The sequence below is a fragment of the Pseudonaja textilis genome, chromosome 4 (genome assembly GCF_049901715.1).
Source record: "Pseudonaja textilis isolate UNSWEBS1 chromosome 4, rPseTex1.2, whole genome shotgun sequence".
NCBI lineage: Eukaryota > Metazoa > Chordata > Lepidosauria > Squamata > Elapidae > Pseudonaja > Pseudonaja textilis.
Genome location: NC_141993.1, coordinates 45,505,441 through 45,531,831, shown reverse-complemented (window position 1 = coordinate 45,531,831; position 26,391 = coordinate 45,505,441). Strand labels below are relative to the sequence as shown.

At 32.9% G+C, this 26,391-nt stretch overlaps 1 long non-coding RNA gene across 3 annotated transcripts in view; it reads right to left on the bottom strand.

Annotated features, from left to right (window-relative positions):
- Window positions 1–26,391, bottom strand: part of LOC148125813 (uncharacterized) — a 212,951-nt gene that overhangs the window by 88,931 nt on the left and 97,629 nt on the right. Inside the window, exons 2-3 of one of the 3 annotated variants that reach the window (XR_015743700.1) lie at window positions 25,349–25,386; window positions 22,799–22,858 (exon numbers count right to left, since the gene is read on the bottom strand). This is a non-coding gene — a long non-coding RNA (uncharacterized LOC148125813). The other 2 variants (XR_015743699.1, XR_015743701.1) reach the window with 2 other exon arrangements.

Here is a 26,391-nt window from a genome sequence, read left to right as displayed (position 1 = left end):
AGAAGAGTTCTTAACTGAATTCCAAGAGGAGTGTATAGCAGTAATTGAAAAAGAAAAAGAAGAAGGTGCAGTAGGCAGTGAACCCAGAGAACAATGAGAAATGAGATCTACTAGAGCAATAAAACCTTCTTATAAAGCTTAACATGGATTAAAGAAAATTGATTACGATTAACATAAATGGACTTAATTTGGCTACTAAAAGAAGGAAAGTATTTCACAAATTAGAAAAATTAAAATTTGATATAATCTGCTTACAAGAGGTACATATTAAAAACAACATAAATATATACTAAATCAAGGAAAATTTGGGAAATTATTTACGTCGCTGGCACAATACAAAAAAAGAGGTGTCGTATTATATAATTAAAGAAACAATTTTGGCAGAATTAATATACACAGATGATGATGGAAGGATTCTGATGGTGGAAATAACGGATAACAGCATTAAAACACTTTTAATTGCGATTTATGCCCTGAATGATAAACAAGAAGAATTCTACAGAAAATTACATACAAAAATAATTGAAATGGACTATGTTAATATTTGTATGATGGGATATTTTAATGGAATAATTAATGGCCGGTTGGACTATAAAATGCAGAAAACAACAAAGAAAGTTAGAAAGATACTACCAAAATCCTTCCTTCGAATAACAGAAGAATTTAATTTAAAACATGCACAGAGAGAGAGAAATACAGAAAGTAAGCAGTATACTTTTTATTCAAACAGGCACACATCCTGGTCTAGAACAGATATGATATGGAAGTCAGCAGAATTATTGAGTAATGTACAACAGATTAAAATAGAAGCAAGCACTTGGGCAGATCATAATCCAGTTTCAGTTATTTGGAAAGGATACAAGAGGAGATCTAGATGGACTTTAAATAATATGATATTAAAAGAAAAAGACTTTAAACAGAAAAAAGGGGAAGAACTTGTTTTCTTCTTCAAAGAAAATAGAAAAGAGGATACATCTTTACAGAATCTCTGGGACATGATGAAGGCCTACACAAGAGGCTTGATAATAGATTATACTAGGAGAAGAAACATAAAACAGAAAAAGACATTTAATACATTAGAGGATGACTATAAAAGATTGGAAAAAGAATTACCGAAGTCCCCACAAAAAAAAGACATTAAAAATAAAATGGATATAATTAAACATCAAATGGGACTAATAGAAAAGGAAGAATTAGCACAAAAAATTAAAAATGCCAAACAGAATTACTTTGAAGATGCAAACAAACCAGGCAGATGGCTAGCTTATAAACTGAGAAAAGAAAGAGAAGCAAGAAGGATTAGTCAATTGATAAATAAAGGACAGGTTTACTATGGAAATAAGGAGAAGAAAAAAATATACAAGACTACTATGGAAAACTGTCAATCAAGAGAATATTAAAGAAGAAAAAGTTAAGGAATATCTACAGAAAGCGAACCTATCTCAGATACCTAAAAACATTGAAACAATGTTAGAAGGAAATATAACAAAGATGGAATTAACAGAAGCCTTAAAAAACAGAATGTTGGGAAAGCACCAGGTCCAGATGGTTTGCCAGCGGAATTTTACAAGACTTTTCAGGAAATATTGAATTTTTATCTTTTAGAAGTTATGAATGAAGTTATGTTAAAGAAAAGAATACCAAAAAGATGATCAGAAGCATACATTACACTTATACCGAAGGAAGGTACAGACCTGCAGCAAGTTAAAAATTACAGACCTATATCTCCATTGAACTCAGACTATAAAATCTTTGCTTCAATTTTGGCAGAAAGACTAAAAGGATACTTAAATAATTTTATCCATACTGATGAAAATGGATTTCTGCCAAAGAGGCAAATCAAAGACTATGTGAGAATTATTTTGGATACTCTGGAATATTATGAAGCACAGCCTGAGAAGCAAATGCCCTTGATGTTTCTAGATGCACAAAAAGCCTTTGACAATGTGAATTGGCAATTTCTTTTACTGCAATTGATACAAATGGGCTTTGGTAACAAATTTATCCAAGCCATTGAAACAATATACCATGAACAAACTGCAAAGGTGATGGTGAATGGAAAATTAACAGAATCCATTGATATAAGAAAAGGGACAAAGCAAGGCTGTCCATTGTTACCTCTGCTGTTTGTGTTAACATTGGAAGTGTTGAACAAGAATATCAGAGAAGAAAAAGATATAAAAGGAATGAAAATTAAAAAAGGAGGAGTATAAATTGCAAGCTTTTGCAGATGACCTGGTATTTATATTAGAAAACCCATTGGAAACAGTACCCAAGTTAATAGAAAAAATAGAAGAGTATGGAAAAATAGCAGGTTTGTGAATAAATAAAGACAAAACAAAGATATTAACAAAGAATATGTTAGTAAGTTGAAAGAAAGAGTTGGAAGAAAATTTAAAAATACAGGTCAGGAACAAGGTTAAATATTTAGGGATACATATTATATCAAGATGTAGTACACTGATGAAAGATAATTATGTTAAACTCAAACAGCAGATTGTGACAGATTTGATAAAATGGGAAAAACTGCAGCTATCATTGATTGGGAGAATATTCACAATTAAGATGAATATATTGCCTAGAGTTTTATATTTATTCCAGACAATTCCTATTCAATTAGGGAAAGAATTTAAATAGAATTGTGTTGAACTATATTTGGCAGGGTAAAAAAGCAAGAATAATATTAAAACTGTTACAAGATGCAAGAATAAGAGGATGGTTTGCCTTGCCCAATTGGGAGCTACATTATCAGACAACAAGTTTGGTGTGGGTAAAGGAATGGATAACACTAAGGAACAGTGCTGTTCCTTGCTGTTGGGATGGCATGCCTTTTCTGGTATAAGGGAACTAAATCACAGGGGTATTTTCGAAGACATTATATTTGAGAGGCATTGTTTTTGAACTGGGAGAAGATAAAAAGAGAATATTACTTAAAAATTCCAACATGGATATCAACTATTGAAGCTTTTTCTTATCCAATATTAAAAAGGAACAAACAGTTAGATATGGTGAGATATTGAAAAAAAAGGGTGAACTTGAGTCGTTGGAAGAACAGGTGTAACAATGAATTGGTTTTCATATTTGCAAATACAATCTAGGTTTGATAAAGACTCTAAAGCAGAAGGTATATATGATAAGTTCACTGACTTAGATAAAAATTTGATGGGTACTGATGAAAAGATAATTAAAAAACTTTATGGACATCTATTAGAATTTAAATTGGAGGAGAAACAAGTTAAAGAAATGATGATTGCTTGGGGGAAAAATTTGGATATGGGATTGGTTTAGAAAAATGGAAAAAATGTGGTCTCAAAATTATAAAATGACAATGTCAACTGCATATAAAGAAAATATGTATAAGATGTTTTACAAGTGGAACCTATCCCCAAGGAGACTTGCAAGAATGTTTAAAAATAAATCGGATAAATATTGGAAATGTCATCAGATATCTGGTTCATATTACCATATGTGGTGGATATGTTCGGACGCAAAGAAATATTGGACTAAAATCCTCACATGGTTGGAAAAAAATGATAAAACAACATATAGACTTTAAATCAGAGATCTATTTATTTGGAGTCATACCAGACATATACAATAAAGAATTGAAATATTTGATTGTAAATGTTTTAACAGTGGCTAGAATTGTATTTGCTAAGAATTGGAAAAATGACAAAATACCTATTCAGGAGGAAGTTATTAAAAATTATGGACTGTGCTGAAATGAGTAAACTGACATGCACAGGCAAATTTCTTATATTGAATTTGAAAATTTACATTTTTTATCTTTTTTTAAACATTAATTTTTAGACTTCTAGTTCCGGGGGACTTAAAACTGTCTGAGATACATAGATCTAAAAACTGTCTGAGATACATAGATCTAAAAACCATCAGTTTTAAATGTTTTAGATTAATTAAAAACAAATATATAGTTAGTGATAGGGATTGTGTGTGAATGTTTCGTTCCCTGTAATTCCTGGATAGATCAGTTCATTCATAGACTCAGTCTTTCTTGTGTTGGCTTCTCCTGTCAAACACATATACACACACACACCAGGAATCACGGACAGCAAAAGATAAGATGTTACTGTCTATCAGCAGCATAAGTCAACAGAAACAGAGCAGCTCATCCCCCCTGCCATAAAGAATTGGCTCCTATATAGATTTGATAGAAGAAGCCAACACAAGAATGAACTGATCTCTCTCTGTATGTATATGCCTTCAGAATGTTATTAGCAAAGTTTTTGGATTTATTTCACAAATCTAAGTCATTGTAAGCTTCTCTTGTTGAAACATCAAAAAAGGACATTTAAATGGTTCATAAAGACTGGTGGAACTGAAACAGTCACTTTATGAAAGGATTCCTTATCTGTTATTCCCAGCAATGCTGCCAAAGCAGGTAAGCTTCTAGTTTTCGGTAGAATGCTTGTAAACATGTACTCAGAATAATAATTGTAACTGTACTATTTTCTTTGGGAGGAAAGAAAGAGAATTACATGCACACACATGCTTCAAGATAAGCCCCCCCACACACACACACCCAAAGAGTAAATATATAATTAATGATGCTAAAAATAAATGTCCTACTCTCAGCATATGAGAACTGTGACTTTTCATTCTTCTATTATCTCTGATGACACACAATTTCCATGTACAATTTTTCAATTAAGCTTTATGTCAATTAGTTATAATATTCTGTTATTGCCAGGTTGCTACTTTAAAAATCACATATAATAATTGGTTTAAATGCTTGTTTACCATGGATACAAGCCATGATACCTAGACCTGTTAGAGGAAGGGAACATGGTAGTAAGTTTAATAAGTAAGGTAAATAATTTAGGAATGTTAGCACTCAGATTAGATTTATGTCCTGTTTTATGTGCTGGAAATGGGTGAACCAAATAATACACTTATTTTTTTTTTTAAAGACGTTCAGACTAGCAGATTTTGTAATGCAGGCTCTCATTAATTTAATTCAATATGTTTTTATATACAGTACATATGCATGCCTTGTTTTTAATTTTTCATAAGTATAATATACAGCCTATAGAAAGCTAGGAACATTCACCTTAACACAGCATTTTATAATGGAGGCAACTTTATTCACCTCACTGAAACATACAGGTATTTGCCTATGCAAGATGATTAAAGTTGATTAAACTGCCTTTTTCTGCATATCTAATATTATGTCTTATACTATCAGAACAATATGGGCCAGAGGAGACAATCAATGAGGATACAAAGTTTTGCTTCACTCTTTAGAAGTATGAAAACCACTTCATCCAAGATTTGCATAGTCCTAATAATTTATGATCAGAATAAAAAAAACAACAACAACACAGACCAACAAACAGGTATGTACTGCTCTTTTTCTAAAAAAAAGTTTTAATTTTTTACTACAAACATACAGACAAAACATAAAAACATAAAACCCTCTTTCAATTATATACATACAGTGTGTCAGTTGGTTACAATCTTTTGTGCTACCTTTTTTTTTAACCATTATTCACAAGTATATAAATTCTCACCTTATCAATCTAACTTATGCTTATGTAATATCAATTATTAATCATTCATTTGACTAAACTATTTTCCATCATTCTATACAAGATATTCTAAATTTCATTATGGTTTAATCTTATACATTAATCCAATGGTTATATATTTTATATTGTACTCTGTATCAATCTATTAACTTTTATTATTAAAGTTTGCTAATGTATTTCTTTGCCATGTCTTTTTATCTAACCATTGATAAAATAAATCCCATATCATATAAAATTGTTTATCTTCTTGTACTCTAATTTCAAATGTAGCAATTTAAGTTTTATTCTTGTTTTCTTCCCTGCCAAATATATTTTAGTACTATTTTGTTTAGATCTTCAAAAAATTCTTTTCCTAGTCTGATTGGAATTGTATGGAATAAGTTTAAGATTCTAGGCAATACATTCATCTTAATTGGAGATATTCTCCCAATCAATGATAATTGTAAATTTTCCCATTTTATCAAGTCTGTCAAAATCTGTTGTTTGAGTTTAAGATAATTGTCCTCCTTAAGTGTGCTACATCTTGGTGTTATGTGTATCCCTAAATACTTAACCTTATCTGTGATCTGAATCCTCAAAACTTCCTCCAATTCTTTCTTTCATCTTGCTAACATGTTCTTTGTTAAAATCTTTGTTTTTATCTTTATTTATTTTCAACCCTGCTACTTTCCCATACTCTTCTATCTTTTCTATCAGGTTAGGTGATGACTCCAATGGATCCTCTAATATGAATACTAGGTCATCTGCAAAAGCTTGTAATTTATATTCTTCTTTTTTAATTTTCATTCCTTTTATTTCTTTTTCTTCTCTGATGTTCCTATTCAGCACTTCCAGTGTTAACACAAACACCAGAGGCAACAATGGACAGACTTGTCTAGTCCCTTTTCTTATATCTATAAAATCTGTTAACTCTCCATTTATCATAACCTTTGCAGTTTGTTTACAATATATCGTTTCTATGGCTTGAGTAATTTTTTTTACCAAAGCCTTTTTACCATTTGGTCCAATTGTAGCAGCATAAAATTCCAATTCACATTATCAAAAGCTTTTTGTGCATCTAAAAACATCAAAGCCATTTGTTTTTTGGGATGTGCCTCATAGTACTCTAATGTATCTAAAATTATTCTCATATTTAATCTCTTCGACAGAAATCCATTTTTCTCTTCTTTTCTTGTATCTTCCTCCCTTCCTCTGAAATATTCCAGATAGAATAACCCAGCTTTTCCAACTGTATCAATTCTGTGTCTTTGTTCCTGCCAGGTAAACATGAGACTTTCTGGTATCAGCCATCTGTAATTTATTCCTCTCTTAAATAACATCTTGGTCAAAAATAAATATTCTCTTCTTATCTCTCTCACTCTTCTCGGTACCTGTTTCAGTACCACTATTTCTTTATCTTTGTAAGTGTTCAGTGTTTTCTATCTTGCAACCTGCAGTATTTGTGATTTAATTATTTTTTTAGTAAATCTGATATGAATTTCTCTTGGCAGTTTATTTCTCATCACATATCTTGTGTAGACACGAAAAACCTCATCCATTCCATCCATCATCTTCTCTTTAGTTATCTCTAATGTTTCTGCCAAGATTTCTGTCATCATTTCAGCAAGGTTTTCACCCATTTCTTCTTCTATATTTTGAAATCTAAGATAGAATTCTGATCTATCAATTTCCCATCCCAGTGATCCCAGTGATCTGCTCTTGTCTCTTCAACTTCACTCAGTCGGGTATCCACATCTCCAATCTTCTTATCTCTCTGTACATCTTGTTCTTCAATTTTCTTAATTCTGTCCTCATATTGCATCATCACCTGTTGAATATTTTCAATTTTCTCATCTGTCTTTTCAATTCTTTTCTCAATATTCTCCATCCTCTTTTCAATGTTTTCCGTTCTCTTTTCAGTATTATCTGTTTTTGCTTGTATCTTTTGAATTACTTGCTTAATCATCTGCAGTGTCACTTCTTTCTCCTTCTCTTGTTATAACATCATCTGTATTGATCATTGTCCTCCAGATGGTGAGGAGGAAGAAGTCAGGATTGAAGAAGCTGAGGCTGGTATCTTTCTGCTCATCTTAGAATACTTAATAGGAAAAATGGGAAGAAAAAGCAAGAGCAGCCAACTGCCACTCCAATAAAAAATGAAAGCAAAAAATAAAAATAAAAAGAGAAGGGAAAAAATCTTCAAGCACTTGAGCATCTTAATCCAATTGGTTCCAATTGTGTGGAAGAAAAAGGAAAAAGAAAAAAAATGTAAAATGGAGAAAGGATGAAAAATTTTAAAAAATTAGAAAAAAATTAAAAAGACAGAAATCTATATATTCCTCTTGCTAAAAAAGTAGAACAAAAGAGGGAGGGAAGGTGAAAAAAGTAATCTTATTTCTGCATCAAAAGACTCAAGTCCAAATATGAAAATCCAACTGGGGAGGAGTAAAAAAAAGGGAAAGAGAAAATGCAATTCTGTCAGTAAGCAAAGCACTGCCACTAAATATTCAAGGCTCTTTACTAAATCAAAAAACAAAATTTCCAGTTCTCCTTTCAAGGTCACTTCAATCTTCTTTCTTTCAATTTCAACTCCAGACTCCAGCTATCAGTAGTTCCACAGAAGAGCACCTGCATAAACAATCTACATGCTGTCCCCATTATCTTTTCAATGAAAAACTCAGAGTCCTTGAATATAACACCAAATGTATCAACAAGAAAAACACAAAGAAAAAACAATGCATCCAAGCCTCCAGGTGGCAGCACTACTTATTTCCCTTTCCTTTCCCTTCCCCTCTAATATTTAAGCCAGGAATAAAAAAAAAAAAGAATCTAAAATTGTTAAAAAGAAGAGACCAAAAAAAAAAAAAACCTTTTCCAAAGAGTTATTTTAAAAAGAAAAAATAAAAGTTAAAAAGGAAAGACCAGTCCACTTTAAAAATTAAAAAGTTTTTACAAAAATCCAAAGTTCCAATAAAAAGGGAAAAAAACCTTCAGGTTTAATTTGTGCTTAATCTCATTGCTTGACCACTTTTATCTTCACTTTTAAATTTAACTTTTAGTCTTTTAGGGTGTTTTCTCCAGAAATTAATAAGTAGAAATGTATCTCACCAAACTGACACACTTTCTTTCCAGCTTTCTTCCATTCTGGAGCTGTCCCAGCATCAGCAGCTTTAATGGCTGCCTCTCCGCCACTGGAAAAAAGGACTTCTCCTGGATCTACCAGGGACTTTGCAATGTCCCTGGGATCAACAGGATGTTTCCTCCTCAGTCACTGTCTCTATGGGATGGTTTAGGTCTGGTGGGACCATCCTGCAACGGAGATATCAGTGATGATCTTAAAGCTTCAAGATCACACGCTATACCACCGCGATGCCAGCTCCGCCCTCCATATGTGCTGTTCTTTATGGAGGAGATGATGATGGAGAAGTGGAGAGGATGGCAAGGAATCCCTGCTGGCGCTGCAGTGCTGTAATGTAGTGAAAGTGATGTCTCATAATCTAAAAGTGAAAGTAGTAAACCATAGCCTTGCTCTGCCATGATTTTGGAAAGGATGCACACAAGTTGAATATAATTATTTAGATGTTCCCCAGAGATGATTTACCTGGAATTTCAAATTGGTCAGTGTAGTTTTAGTTCTTGGAAAATGTTTTTTTTGTGATACAATATGTGTAGAGTATCCTATATATAGAGTGTAAACTGCCAGAAGTTAAAGAGCTATTTTTTAAAAAAGATTGCTAACTTAAAAGAGTGACTATGTTTACAAACTCAGAGTTTCTGGGACAAAAAAGCAGCAAAAAACAAACCAATATATTTTTGCACCTTCCTGCAGAGTTATTTTCAGTTTGTCTTCATGGTTTCAGAACCAAAAATAGTGTTTAAGTGACATTATAAAATAGTGTTTAAGTGACATTATAGAAACTATTGGTTGAGAACTTTAAAGAAATTTGTTCTTAAACATTATAGAAAAAAGATTTTCCCTCTCATGATAAAGTTTTTCAAACAATCAAAACCACAAAATGAACAATCCAGACTCACTTGTTAATTTTGTTATAGTAATAATTAGTTGAATATATGAAAACAGGTTTCCCTAAGTTTAGCTGAAATCCAATGGAGATTAATAATGACCAATTTCCAGGTTGAACAACAAGAACAAAAATTTCCTCAAAAGCACAATATGCTCATATAGTTAACAAGAGATAATTGCAGAAGATATATTCTTTGAAATACATATTCTCATAAATAATATAAAAAGTTAATTTCCAGCATTCACTTTACAAAAATTCTAGAAGTGTGAATACCATGAATTTGGATTCACCTTTTACCAATAAGATGTTATGTTTGTGTAAAAATTAATTTAATGGAACACTGGTCCCAAATCTTTATGTCTTCTTCAGGGATCTTAAAAGTTTTGATTTAAAACTTCAGTTCAATGATAATTAATTGAATTGCCTTTTCAAATCATATATTTGAGCCAAACTGATTTGACATATTCAGGTAATCAGTTTCTTTGAATGGTTTGCAAGATTTTTGCAAATGCTCGATTAGCTCATTGAATCAATTAAAATATCTGTATATAATTGTTTCAGTGAATACACTGAATCAACTCTATGAGCTTTGGTAATCATCTGATTTACACAGCCTTGTGTAAGCATCTGGAAATCTCATTTGTCCTCTTGACTATTCAGAACAAAAAAAAAAAAACCACCCATAGTTCAGTTACCATAAATAATTTATTGACACAGATATTAGTAGAATACACAGGAATGCTTTCAGTCCCATACACTTTAGTAATATTTACTGTCTCTATTAGGGCTGGCTTCCTTGATAATAAAACAGCAGTACTTTATCTTGTAAATAAAAATGCCAAGAAGTACGATAAGATTTTGCTTGGGATAATGCAAAATTTCCCATCAATTTTTACAAATAATTTTATAAAATACAAGTATCTTTACTTCTTATTTGTTCTTTGTTCCCTTAAAATGGGTGTCCTAGGTTATATTTTACCATTACTAACCACTGACACAATATTTTAAACTAAAATGAACAATGTGTACTCAGTATCAGTGTACACTGTATACAGAATATTATGACTGGTATTTCTTGGGAAGTGAGATTTAGTTGGACAAAGCAAATGGTTTTCATGCAGAGATAGCTGTGAACAGCTTACAAAACAGCTATGTAAGTCTGACTTTAATGATTTAACAAGAGATGCTTTATATTTGTCATTGTGCATTTCAAAAGTCACTAATAAATCAGAAGGCAAAATTGAGGTCAGACTCCTATTCAAGGAGAATAGATAAAGAAATGAAAAATAAAGATAATAAAGGAACAAATAACATAGGATACAACAAATGTTATAATATACCATTGCTGCCTATTTGATTACCATATCATTACTAGTGTGATAGTGGCAATATTTCTCTGGTTGAGGTCTGGACTCAATGGCCATGGCAGAGACAAATCTAAACAATCACGTCATATGGTGGAGTGATTTTCTCAGGTAATAGAATTGAAGATTTATCTAAGTTTTCCAAAGCAGGGCAGAGGTCTCATGTTAAAGTTGCAGTGTATCAACAAAAAAAAAAAAAAAGACAATGTCAACTGCATATAAAGAAAATTTGTATAAGATGTTTTATAGGTGGAACCTACCCCCAACAAGAATAGCAAGAATGTTCAAGAACAAATCTGAAAATGTTGGAAATGTTATCAGATACCTGGCTCATATTACCATATATGGTGGACGTGTGCGGAGGCTAAAAGATATTGGACTAAAATCCACACGTGGTTGAAAAAAATGACAAAAAACACATAGACTTGAAACCCAATATATTTCCAATTTTATTCCCAATAAAATTTTTATTGGGAATTTTACCTGAAATATACAGTAAGGAATTGAAATATTTGATTGTAAATGTATTAATAGCGGCTAGGATTGTATTTGCTAAAAACTGGAAAAATGAGAAAATGCCAACGCAGGAGGAAGTTATTAAGAAAATAATGGAATGTGCGGAAATGAGTAGATTGACATTTGAAATCAGAGAACAAGGAGATAAACAATTTTGTAAGATTTGGGATTTATTTTATCAATGGTTAGACAATAAAATATGGTAATGAAATATCTAGAACTTTAGAATATAATGAATATATAAAGATGTATTATCTTTATCATAATCATAATATAATTATGGGAAAGATTTGGGATGATAATACAAATTGTCATAAAATAAATCAATTGAAATATGGATTATCTTGCATAACATGAACGAATAATAGTATAGTCAAATGATTGACTAACAATGATATCAATGTATTTAGGAATATTTTATAGAAAATATGAGAATAAGTGGAAGATGTTTTGTTGTTTTTATGTTGTATTTGTGTATGTTTGTCTAAAAAAATAATAAAACTTAAAAAAAAAAAAAGCCCAGCACATTTTCATATGACAAATCAATCTTCTGAGCAAAATTATATGTTTTATGAATCTTCTAATACTTTTTTAAAATGTCTGTCATATTCAAGGGAGCGTCAAAGGAACAGTAACTTATGTTTATTTATAAGTCATGCTGGTTTAACTAATCACATTTTAATTTTAATGCATTTTGCAATTTCATATTTATTGTACACAAATAGGAATTTTATGAGCATATCTCCATGTTATTAATGTTTAGTATGTTGACTTCCCTCTAGAGTCTGACCCTGTCGAACACAAATATCAAATAAATAGAAACAAATTAAAATCTGATAGGCCTCGCGAGTCCCTCTTGCTGAGCAAATAAAATGGCCTGTTCTCTGATCACTCAGTGAATTTTCTAAACTGATTAAAATAAAAGATTTCCTGCAAAGTTTAGGTTGTATTTTCATTTTTCTGCCATGAATCAATGCTAAATGATTATCTTCTCAGACTTAACAGTTTGTATGCTAAAATGTGTGTTTCTAATATGTTTCTATGCTGTAAAAGTCCCTTACTTTTAGAGATACCAGATCAGATGTATATAAGGGGTGCTAAGAAAAAGTGTTTCAAGATTTTCTTCCAGAAGATGATGGAATATATTTTTCAAAATTTCCTTATTTGAAATCATTTTAAGTAAAATATATGGCTAGTTGACATAAAAGAGACTAATGAAAAGCAGAATGGGATAATTTGCCAGAGCAAACTTGTTGCGGCCTACTTTCCATTGCCAATTTACCATGGTCAACTCACCAGAGCCAATGTACCATGGGGTTATTTATGGCACGCGAGTGTGCGCACGCACACACATGACTTCCCAAAATGAATAATTTTGAATCATTCTATTTCTGTATGTGTGAAAGAGACAGTATACTGGGGTTCTAGGATGAAAAATTGAAGTTGCATAAAGACTACTAGCCTGGAGCATGTCATTGGTTTAAATAGAAAAACAAGTCTCTTTATAATCTGCAATTATACTTTTCCTTTATAATCTGAATGAAAGATTAATAAATAAGATTATAAGATTAATAAAAATCATAAAGCAGAAAAAAAACAAGAAACCTTCAGCAAATGTCTTTGAATAAAACCAGGAGTAAAAAGAATAATAATTTTGAAAGCCCTAGGGCTGTTACTAAAGATATCCAACTGAATTAATGTTGGTGTTAGAGGAAAGTTAGCTTCTCCTCAATCCTGTAATAAACCATGCCAGGATATAACCGTGATATAATGTGAAAACCATGCTGCATACTAATAGGTTCTCTAAAATGTGTGACTCCCAGAACAGCCACTTTCACAATGTTAGAATATCTTCAGAGCATGCAGACTATTGCATCCCAGGATTCCAATTATATCTGTTTGCCTGTGCCTGTATTTCTACCCAGGAAAAACATTACAAATATTACAGGGTTACAATAAGTCACAACAAGACAAATGGAGATATGTTATTTAAAAAAAGCCAGCTGTTGAGTTGAGAAAGGGAATTCCGTGAAGCAGTGATAGAGATGTACTCCAGCCTTCAACAATTTAATTAACTGTTTGGTCAATTCAAGACAATTCTCTTGGAGTCAGAATAAAAAAGACCAGCTCAAATCACAAGCAACAATAGATATCTTTTATCATCAACATTGGTATATTTTCTGACTCTCTAGATTTTCATACAGTACACAAGATGAGCCTGAAGATTTGAAATATGATACTGTTCTCTGAAGAAGACTCATAAACTTTTCACGCAACAAATTTCAGAATGAAGTAAAAGATTTAAAAACTATATTTGGTCACTATTAATTTCTACTGGGTTGAATTTGATTTGTAATTAGATACCCTGTCTGATATTATGTTTTATAATTGCTTTTGCAACGATTATTGCTTCTCAACTTGCCAAAGAATCAGAGGGGAGGGAAGAGTGAGTTAGAATGCTGGTTCCAGACTTCAAGAGTCAGAGCTGTGAGAACCTAGGATACTTTGACAAGTGTTTTCCAATACCAGAGACTTTTTCTCATAGCAATACAATGACATTCAATTGGACAATGTGACTTACACTAATAAGGGAAAGGAGAAATCTATACTTTAATTATGTGGGTTTGTGCGGGATTAGGTAGAGCTTGTTTTGCCTTCACCAGTACCAAAATGATGTACTCATTAAAGTTTTGCATTCAGACATTGGAAAATCATGAATGTACTTGTTTTGGTTGGATTTGTCAGTCAGAACATTGACAATAATACAGAGCATTCTTTCCAAGTACAGATACTGAAATATTTCAAATTGTCCACCATATTTCATCCACAAGACTTAAAAATAATTCTAATATTTCCAATTTTATGAAATTTGTATTTTATAATGTTATATGGCTTTTACACATGTCTGCAATTTGATATAAATTTTATATCAAATATAAAATTTGTATTTAATGGCAACCAAAAGTTTTGTAGTAACCTAATGATGAACCTTTGCTACATTATCAGTTCTGCAAACCACAATTCCTCTCGTGACATAAGAAATTTTAAATATGTAATTGAGTAAAACATGTTTCATGAAAAAATATAATACACTTTGGATTTTTGTTAAAATAATGTATTATTAAATATATGTAATATATTTGTAAAATATATAAATTTTTTACTAGAAAATAATTATTAAAATAAAAAGCTCCCAGACCCATTGATGCTTTTGATTTCTCTAAGGCCTATTTTATATAAAGATCAAGTTTAACCAATCATGTACTAATCATATAACATACATTTTAAGTGCTAAGGTTTGATTACTAAGATTTAAAATGTTTTAGAACTAGAAATGGGTTAATTTATCCCCTGTACAATTATCGTACCAAAATATGAAATCTCATATTAGAAAGAGGGGGAGACAATTAATATCTATTTTCTTACAAAATAATTTTTCTCTTTCATTTTTTAAAAATTTGTTGTTTAGGAAACAAAATATATAGAAAGATTTACTGGATTTATGTTTACATGGAAACTTTAGGACTGATTTATATACCAATCAAGTTAATAATGGTCTTTTAAAGTAACATTTTTCTAATTATTTTTGTTCATAAGAATCTCCCTCATCTTGGAATAATTGAGACAGCTAGATGTGGATTATTAGATTGCATGTGCCACCTGTGTCAGAGTGTTGCTTCTTTTAAAATGCCTAGTGTTAGTCAAAATTAGCTTTATTGTAGTGGAACAACCTGTCTTTATTGAAGATACCACATGAAGGCATTGAAGAAATAATTATAAACATTCTTTCTTTAAAATTGTTTTTATACAACTACAACAAAAAGAAAAAATAAGAAGAAAAGGCTTTAGAATGTACTAAGCAGAATCAAAATGAAAATTATATATTATTTTAAGTGTTAAACTTAGGGGAAATATATAAAGGTGTCATACTTCGGTCAGTGATTACAGGAGAAATTTTGTGTTAATGAGAAAAGATAATAGATAATTGAGATTGCAGACAAAAGATATAAACATAATGATTTAAATTGAGATGAAATAAATAAAACAGAATTCAGAGAGTGAAAAGAGGGGAGAAGCTATATAGAAAATGTAGAATGGTAAATAAGATATGAAATGATATATAAAGTGAGCATGAATTCGAATTTATGTCTGTACAAAAAGATGTAACCTGGGATTAAGCCGCTTTCCAAAAAGAAGTTTTATGTTTTTATGTTTTGTGTTTTGTTTGTGTATGTTTGTTTATTGAAAATTAATAAAAAAATTATTAAAAAAAGAAAAAATAAGAAGGAATGGGAAATAAACAAGAAAGAATTATAAGAAAGAATAATAAAATTATAAATATACCTACAGTAATATTAATCAGAATTCAAACTCATGCAGTCTTAGCACACAGAAATAGGCAATCCAGTTTATCCATTATATTGTTGAAGGGTCAATTCAAACATATTTGAATAAGAGATTATGCCAAAATTGACAGATATTTTACTTCTGTAGTCTGGTATATTCTGGGACTTACAGATTGAATTGCATACTTATAGAAAAAGAAATCCATTATTATATCTATGGTGATTGGAATGGACTTCCTCAGTATCTGGATTTATTGAATTTATCAAATCTGAACACCCTAATTAAACAAACTGCCTATATTTTTAGATGCTACTTCAATAGGTCCTTGGTTGGGACTTGAATTATTAAAATCCCACTAGTCTTAATGTGTAAATCTAACTAGATTACTCACACATAACAATAATAACATCAACAATAATAATATATCAATCTATATTTTTAAGTTTTAGGTTTGTTGAAGACCATTCCCAGATTCTGTACATACATGGATATGTTGCAAATATATGCTTATTTCCTTCCTATCTTCCTCTTCCTTCTCATTCTTTGTCTATAAATTGGTAAATAGATAGATAGAATCAAGTACATATATCATAATAAAGAATATTATTATATTTCTATAGGTATTGTAATTTCTTCATTCCTCAACATCTTATAATCTACTATGAACTATTTTAAGGGGTTGTTTTGCATTGAAATGTTTGTTTATAAGTGGAAAAATACAACACAAACAATTTGCTTTAAGAAATTCCTAAACTTTTGATCCCATGTATGGAATGAGGTAGCTTATTCTCACTTTCTAATAGTTATACAAGAAGTATTTCTCATAGCAATTTCAGGTAGGATTAAAAGCTGGAGAATTTTCAGGACCAATGAAGTTTGTATTTAAAGGTGTAGTGTCTAAATTAGGGCTATCAAACTCTTGGCCTGTGGACCAGATGCATCATGTACTGGCCACGCCCATGCTCAGTTTAGCAAAGGGGGGGAATCCTGATATGTGACACTGCTGTGATGACATGAGTTTGACACCCCTGGTCTAAAAGATAACTAATCTCCTCATCTGAATGAATGTATGCATTTGTTCGTTTATTTTTTTTAAAAAAATTAACTACATAATGCTGCCTTGGAAATTTACAATAAAACATTTCAAAAGATTTGAATAAAAGTATACATAGGACAACAAAATCAAATAAATGTAAAATGAAAACACCATGTCAATTAGAAACAGCAAGGCAGACATCAAAATCTAAAACTATATAAATGAAGATGCAAACAACTCAGTTTTAAAGCCAATTTAAAAATATGAGACAATAGATAGGCCTTTATGTAGTGTCAAAAAGACATTAATAGGAAATTCCACAAATGGGGTGCCACCACAAATAAAGCTTTCTTGGACAAAGCTTTGTAGATAAATATTACCATTTTATTACTATGCATGCAGATGAATTATATGAATATATGAAACATAATCCTCTTCATAAGGAATTAGTAGCTATTAATAATGTGAATTCTCCAGCCATTTACAGGCTTATGTACAATGTACTGAGCATTTAGATTAATCTCTGACATACAAAGCTGTCCATAATTCTTTAGTCTTCAAGACTAGATGCATTGATTCTATAAACTGAAAGTTCAGATAAGCTTTTAAAAAATCCATTAACTCAGGTAACTGGATGGGCTTAAGGCTGACACTGACAAAGTAAAGGATTTCACAGTAGTGATGCATCAGATTGATTCAAGTGTCAGATATTTAACACCATCAAATGAGGCAATATTACATAAAATTGATGGAACAAACCCCAATTTAATTAATTTGGATGTCAAGACTGGCAAGTGGCTACTCATAAGCGTCTGAAGTACTACAGTTTTTGGAAGATACTGAAGTTATTGCAGTTGATGGGAGCCAGCTGAAATGAAGACACCCAATGAGACAAAATCATACAAACAGTTTTAGAGACACAAAAGCAGGTAGCAGCATAAAATTTGTACTGGCAAATGGCTATAGGAAAAAAAAAAGAAGGCCAGGAAGCTTAATAAATGTATTTTTGAATTGATATTTCTCTAAATTCCCTATCATTAGAGATTAGCTATCATAATTATATTGCCATTCTTGGCCATTCTACTGTGTTGAATATATGCTTAGAGAATTTTAAATCATTAGCCTTTTGTTGCTGCTACTGGATTGTTTTTGGTAAAATACTAACTGAACTATGTTAAGATGAATATGGAAATAGAATGTTAATGTTAGATGGACAAGAGAAGATAGTTATCTATCCTTATCCAAAATGAGTTGATTTGAGTGAATAATCACTTTAAATGAAAAATGCAGCACTGATTTATTTTCTCAAATTCTACTACCAAGTTCAACTTTGCATTACTTGGAACTGAGAATTGCAATGGCCCACACAATACTTTTCTATCCTTAATGGCTATTAGGTCTACAGTGTGCATAACCTGCTAGGGCAAGGACCCCTAATCTTTCAGGTGTCAGATAAGCTTTTAAAAAACCCATTAACGCAGGAACTGGATAGGCTTAAGGCTGACACTGACAAAGTAAAGGGTTTCACAGTAGAGCTGCATCAGATTGATTCAAGTGTCAGATCTTTAACACCATGTTGATGTTTCCTTGGAGGGCAGTTTTTGTGGGCTGGAAAAATGTGGCTTTACACACTGCCGGGATCCCACATGTGCACAAAGAGAGTTTCCTTCACTTATGCAGCCCAGTTTCTGGTGTACTGAGGACCAGTGGCAGTCAGCGGTTGGGGACCCTTGTGCTGAGGATAGATCTCTATCTTTATTACTAGTAGGATATTTATTTTGTGACAGCTGATTTTTTAAAGTTCTGAGAACAAAATGTATCTTTCTTTTGTGAAGCTGATATGATATATGTTTGGTTATTAAGGTGGACATCCTTTTGTAATTTTAGACAGGGAAGGAAAGGAAGGGAAGGAAAATCATGCACCAATGCTTTTTGAATAGGTTGATCTTAGTCACTTTTACTTCAAGTAATTATTGGTTTCTGTAATTATTTAACAAGAAATTTTAGAATGTTTACAATCACATACTTACTTTAATTAACAAATATTTTGTTCCCTTCCTTGTCTACTTATAAAAAATGATTCTATTTAATACAGAATATCTTGTTTATCTGCCCTTCTGACAAATCAAGCACACATACATATTTTTAAAACAATTGTATTCTATATTATCAAGTAAAGAGATGAGAATCTCTTTACGCTTTTGTATAACTTGATTGCTTGGCCACTGATAGGTGATGGTTATTTGAATTCCTTTCTTTATCAAGAGAAGAGGCTGAAATCAATGCTTTGCCCTTCTGTTTTGCATGTAAAGGTACCACAAGAAGTGATGAATTGTTTGAACAGAACAACTGAATGATAAACAATTCTGGATTTTGCAGTTGGCTGGAAAAGAGAAGCTTTAGGGAGCTAAAGGACTGCTATTTGCTTTGGAACACTTTTTGTTTTATGCACGCATAGCCTTGTGTGGATGGAGGGTTATATTCAATCTTATGTGCCAGCAGCCACATTAAAAAAGTAGACACTGTTTTGAATATAAATATGGCCAAGAAAACAAGTAGGCAAAATCAAGATAGAGTGGGGAAAAGAGGAAATAGGTTCTACTTTAATATTAAATATGTCTCCAGTCATTAAAAAAGGGACATGACAGCATATTTGGATGTATTTTTCTGACATTATTTCTAAATATTTATCCTTAAATTTTAAAATCTCTCTCTCTCATCTATTTATCTCAGTTTCTCTCTCTCTCTCTCTCTCTCGCTCTCTCTCTATCTATCTATAAAAGCCTGACTCACAGATGAACACTATACAGAAGCCTGATGATGGCAGATGAGATTCTGCTGAAACGTTGCTACAACTTTAAAAGCACAACTACTATGACGTGGGAAAATACTCGAACAAAGCCAAATGCCATACATGTAAGTACCAAAAACTTAAGAAAACAAATATATATATATATATATATATATATATATATATATATGTGATCTTTATTGTTGGCTCTCGAAGATTCGGTATCTAGCACGCCGATGAAGTCTCATCATCATCTCAGGCTTGTTCCTCTGGCTTCAGAGTATGAGATTGCAGCTGCTTCTTCCTTACGCTGGGGACTTGATTGGCGGGGGCTTGGCAGCCACAGCCCCCACCCAATCAAGTCCCACCCCACTGGCAGTTAAAAGGAGGAAGCAGCTGCAATCTCACATTACTCTGAGAAGCACAGAGCCGGAGACAGAAGCCTGAAGATGATGAATGAGACTTCATCGAAACGTTGCCTAGATACTTCAATCTTACGCTGGAGAAAACCCGAACAACCAAAATCCACATATAAATACCGCGAGAACCTCAGAAAACAAATATATATATATATATATATATATATATATATATATATATATATATATATATATTTATTTATTTATTTATTTATTTATTTATTTATTTATCTGATATATTTATCTGATTATCTGATTATTCTGCTGTTGAAGTGTTCGGTTTTGGCGATGGTTCTGGTATTTTTAAAGTCAATCTCATGTTCTGTGGTTTTGAGGTGTTGGACCAGGGAGGAGGTCGTTTCTTCTTTTTTGATTGAGTTCTTATGTTCTTCAATACGTGCACTTATTCTTCTGTTCGTTTGTCCAATGTATGTGGCGGGGCAGGCAGTGCAGGGGATTTCATATACTCCTTGGTTTTCTAATTCGATTTTGTCTTTGGGGTTTCTTAGGATGGTGGATATTTTTCTGTTTGTGCAGAATGCTGTTTTGATGTGTTTTTGGAGGATCTTGCTGATTTTGTCTGTGGTGCCTTTTATATATGGGAGGACACTTCAACAGCAGAATAATCAGAGAAGCCATAGAGATAGAAAAACGCCCACACAGCATGAACAAACGAGATGACACCTCCCGCCTTCCAGCCATTTGGAAACCCGCCCTCATGAACAGATGAGTACCTAACATGAAGATTGACACCAGACCCACACCCATGAGAGCCACACAAGATGCCACCACCACACTTCCATGTAGAAAACAGACTCACACCCACTCAGAAGATGACACACGACCACAGACCAGAAGCCGCACTGCAGCTGCATCACTACCCACTTCAAACCCCTCCGAGCCATACACGAAGCAAACCAACACCCACTATGAATATGCAGCACGACCACGAACTCGAAGCCAAACAGCAAGATCAGAGCTCACCAACTCAAATCCCCCAGCAACTAAGACTAACCTGAGCACAACCAAGCCCCCACCTGAACAGAACATGCCTCCAGCCAATCAGAACATGGCCAACCCCCCAACCAATCAGAACACAGCCAAACCCCCTACCAATGAGAACACACCCCCACCCAATCAGAACACAGCCAAGCCCCCCCCATCAAGTCCCACCCCCACTGGCAGTTAAAAGGAGGAAGCAGCTGCAATCTCACATTACTCTGAGAAGCACAGAGCCAGAGACAGAAGCCTGAAGATGATGAATGAGACTTCATCGAAACGTTGCCTAGATACTTCGAATCTTACGCGAAGAAAACCCGAACAACCAAAGATCCACATACAAATACCATGAGAACCTCAGAAAACATATATATATATATATATATATATATATATATATATATATATATATATATATATATATATATATATATATATATATATACATTCATACATCCTGATATGTTCAACATTTGAAAAAGATGAAAACATTTAAGGGATAAAGTTTGGAGGCAAACTCATTGCTACCATACCTAACCCTTTATGATTCCATTCTTTAGAAGAGATATTGAATAAGTAAGTCAATGTACTGTATTTTTCCATTATTCTTCTCTTAACATGCCACAGAAATTGAAATGACCTTTCTCTTAAGGTAGGGAAAGAGGCATGAACAAAACAATAGAATTTAGTATTCATCTGATTCGCGTATGGATGGAATTTATGGAAATGTTTATCTGTGAATAATTGTGTTTTATATTTTTATGTTTTTACACCTAATACACACACATGCTTGCTTGTATACATACACCAAAATGTACTATTTTCTAGCAACTCAGCACTGACCTTATCAATATGATTATATATTTATACATTCATTAATGACATACATTACAGTAAGAAAACTGCATTAGAATCAAAGCTATTTCAATCAAATAGCAACAAAGAGAAACAAAAAATGCTGGAAGCAATGATTTTATATATATACACTTTTCAACAAAATCTGATCATTGATGAAACAACCATCTTGTATCTAGTGCAATAAATCTTATATGTCATTGTGCATATATATATATAACAATCCTCTTTATTTTCTGTATACTGAAAACAGAAAACATCAACATTGTAGGAGACAAACCAAATTGTTTATATCGCATTGCTTTTCTATTCAATGCCATTTCAGCTTTAAATCCCTGGAGGTATTAAACATAAAGCCAAAAACAGGATAAACAAATTCAAAGGTGGATAAAGCACAAGAATAACACCCTAAAAACAGCTTCTTAAATAACTGAGCTTCCATCTCCACAGAAGGATTATGTCTGGGGAATCAGTTCTTTTATTGTGAATTTGCAGGGTTTTTTTTCCATTTCATTACTATAGGGATGTCAGCTTAGGCTATTTTATGACAGCCAGAAGAAAATGTGTGTGTGTGTTGTGTTTTGTGTCTGTGTGTGTGTGTGTGTGCATGTTTGTGTATTCCTCAGAGAGCCTGAATATAGAGAAAAACATCAGGTTATCAGTTAAGTTTGTGACAGGAAACTATCAGGGTTAAAATGCTAAAAAGCAGTACTTTGATCGAAATGGCTACTGACACTGTGGCTTTTCATACGATATTGCAACCATCCTCCATTTGATATTTAGCATGTAAAACACTGATCTGTCTGACATATTCCGGTATATTTTTTTTTAGTACCTTTCACACATGATGAGCCAGCTTTATGAGTTAGGCATCATCTTAAAATCTTTCACCACTTCTGGAAAATAATCAGTGGTACTTACATTCATGTGTCACAGAAATAGTTATCTGCAAGGCTGTCTTAATGCATGGGCCTGTTTAATCTGGAGAGAAAAAAATAATTACTACCCTGGAAATGTGACAACCAATATAATCTTTTCTAACTAACAAATGTTATTAAAAGGTGTAAACTTTTGTGAGTTGCAGCTCCCATGGCATATTTTTGCCAACATCTAACACAATTCTCCTCCTTATAATGCTGTCAACTGATATATATCACTGAATTATGTGAACATGACAAGACAAATATCTGCATAAGGTTAAATTGCAATTGTTTCATATCTTGCAGTAGAGAGTGGCAATAAACTCCCACAAAATCTTGGACAGATTTGAAATGCTCAAAGAGTCAAACTCAGCTAGGCAGATTGCCAGCTGGAAATGGCATGCTTCTAGCTTTAATATTTAAGAACAACTAGGAGGAAATTGTTGACAGATGACAAACAGAGGCTCTGAATAGGGAATATGCCTCAACCGAAACTTTTATTTATTGCGGTCTTCTGGGAAGATATTGAAATGCGTTATCTGTCCATCATGACATGAAAATTGCTGGCATCGTAGTGCAATAAAGTAACAGCTCACCCCTGCTATGAGGAAGGTGTTTGATGTGCTTTGCTGACAGTAACTGATTGACAAGAGAGGTAAGGGTGGGGTGGCATGGCAGACATATTCATGAGCCATCACAGTGACAGTTGTCTTACTTGAGATCATTATCACCTAGGGCCTTACAGAATATATTGACTCTTATGCAGCATTTTGAAGCAAGAATGGTCTTTGGTGCTCTCTGAAAACTTTACTTACCAAACTAGGTAACATCATCAGTGCCAGTGATGTTATCTAGTTTGGGTAATGAAACATTCTGAAAGAAAACAATAAGCTCAGAAAGTACTGAGGACCCCTCATTTCAACCCTGAGCTACAAATATTTTCCTTTATTGTTTTGAAGCAAATGCTTGAATAGCTTAAAGAATGTGGGTGGAATACTTTAAAAGGACTTATAAACTTTCATATTCTCCTAATGTTCCCTTACAGGAAATGAGTGGCATAAAAATGTAAATTAAAAAATCTATCTACATAAGCTTAAGAACAATATATTCTAAGCATAATAATACAAGGTGCAATACATCTGGGGGGAAGGAATACAAATTCCCCTGGGGGAATACAAAATTGTTAGGAATGTAAGTCACCTAACAGTTGGGTTGGAAATATATAAACCAGGATAGACATTTTAATACTGTCTCTTTAAGGGAATGCTAAAAGTGTAATTAGGTGTGGTTCCTCAAACAGCCATAAGATGGAGCCAGAAACCTGGTTTCCCAGAGTGTTGCCATTCCTTCATTTCCCTATTGACTATTACTGATCATTGTTATTCTTGGATTTGATGTGAGTCTTTTACTGAACTGTTTTTGATACTGGACTTTGTTATTGGATTATTCCTGGACTGAAAACTGACTGCTATAGTCGTGTATGACTTGGACTTTGCTTATCCATTTACTGGAAGTAAAACTTACATTTTACAATACAATATACAATGTAGCTGTGTGCTGTGTGTGTGTTACTCAACATTACTCTCACTACATCTCCCTGTGTGCACTCATTCTCCTAATGGGGAAATACCTCAATCCAAATCAAAACCCATTTTAGGAAGAGGAATGGAATAATGGAATCTCTATTCACAGCAATTGTCTTCCCAAGGCCCTTTGGAATGCCCCAGGTTGTAATAATTTCTCAAAATCCAGTGGTGTGGTGAATAGACTATTTTGAGAGGAATTCTATTCCATTTATTTTGTTTTATTTTTTGCAGAAAGACTATGCTTTTCTTTTTAATAAGCATTTTTTACCATAAGCCAGAGGTTTCCAACCCCCCACAGCCCACTACCAAGCCATGGCCTATTCACAATTGGGCTGCATGAATGGAGAGTCGGTATGCATGCATGCACATGCAGATTGACTTGCATGAGTGGCGGGGTGGTGCATGTGCACACATGCACACAGTTCAACTTGTGCAGGTTGAGCTGCATGCCCCTCTCGTCCCCTCCAATGGGCTGCCAAGCCACAAAGATTGGAGACCGCTACCATAAGCCACTCAGAATCAGCTGAGTTGGGTGACTCTATAAATTTGAATAAACTGAGCCCATATAGAAATAAATCTAGAAAGAAGATACAATATGCTACATCATATTCAAACCTGAAGCCAAATTAAAAGAAACCAGATTTTATTTCTATATCTATTGAATATCAGGCATTCCTGGCCACTACAGTTGTTGTAGGGACAAAATTTATATTATATTCTGATGAAATAAGAATATGCGTATACCCCCTCTTTCAATAATATGGGTGTGGTTGAGCATTGAAGCCAAAAGCAGAAGCTACTAACAAGGTACTATTAATTGGTTGGCTTTTATTAGCTTCTTCTCTAATGTGCTTTTGCACTTACTTGTCTTCAATATCTTTTGGATTTGATATGAATATGTCAAAAGTTTAAACCTGGAGATAATATCTTCCTTGACTGTTTTATCTTCACAAAATTATTCATACCTCTTGGGAAAAGGAACAGCAGGTGGCAGGAGAGTTCACTACAAGACAGGATGAATTGGGTAAGTAATTTATTAGCTAGGCATTTCTGTCATGAGTTTCTACTTTGCAAATTGCAAATCCTATGATCCTCAGCAGAAGTTGACATTCCTTGTGTTGGTTCCAGCTTAAAAAAAATTACTATATTGGATTCCTGAAAAGCTAGTGAAAGGGCATTTAAATGCAGGAAACACTGAAAAGTACGTTTATTTTGTTTTAAATGAAATATGATTAATCTATTACTGATGGCTTAATAACCATTTCTTTTTGAACTGTGAACAGTTTTCATGTTGAAATACTTCAGTTTTTTCTGAACTCATCTAATAAAAATAATATTTTTTCATCAATTCTACTTTTTTATTTTTGTTTAAGAATGATTCAACTTACTGAATATGTGAGTGTGTATCTATCTTACAGAGTTGAGATTTCAAAAATGACTTAAATTTTGTGTTTAAAGACACCTTTCCCTTGATATTTTAAATTATTTTTGTTTTGCAATATTTGTTCTTTAACACATTGTTCTGAGATGGGAGGTCACTGGAATTCTGTAGCTACTACAGCAAGAATAGCTTCACAAATGCATTTGCCCCTTTCTCACTTACATACACACACACAAGAGCCCACACATAATTTAAGTTTTTTCCCCGGTCAAAGGAATCAAGGTATCTTCAGTGGGAGTAGATAATATTATCTTTTTGCCTGATGCAGACTTTCAAGAGCATTACGGATAGGGATGAGGCACAGCTATCTCTGCTTATCAGTTGATTTATGTTGGTAAAGACAAGTGATACATTGATCGTGATGACTCTCATCTGTCAAGCCTTGCTGTACTTGAGAATCCATTAGGTTGGTTACACCAGCTAGCTAGATGACGATTAAGAGCAAGGCAGAGTGCCATACTCCAATAAGATTATTGAGTTCATGAGGAAGCATATATATGGATTGTTCATTATATTTTTGAGATATTTAGCCCATAGCATTGTATTGTGATCCTGTTACTGATACAA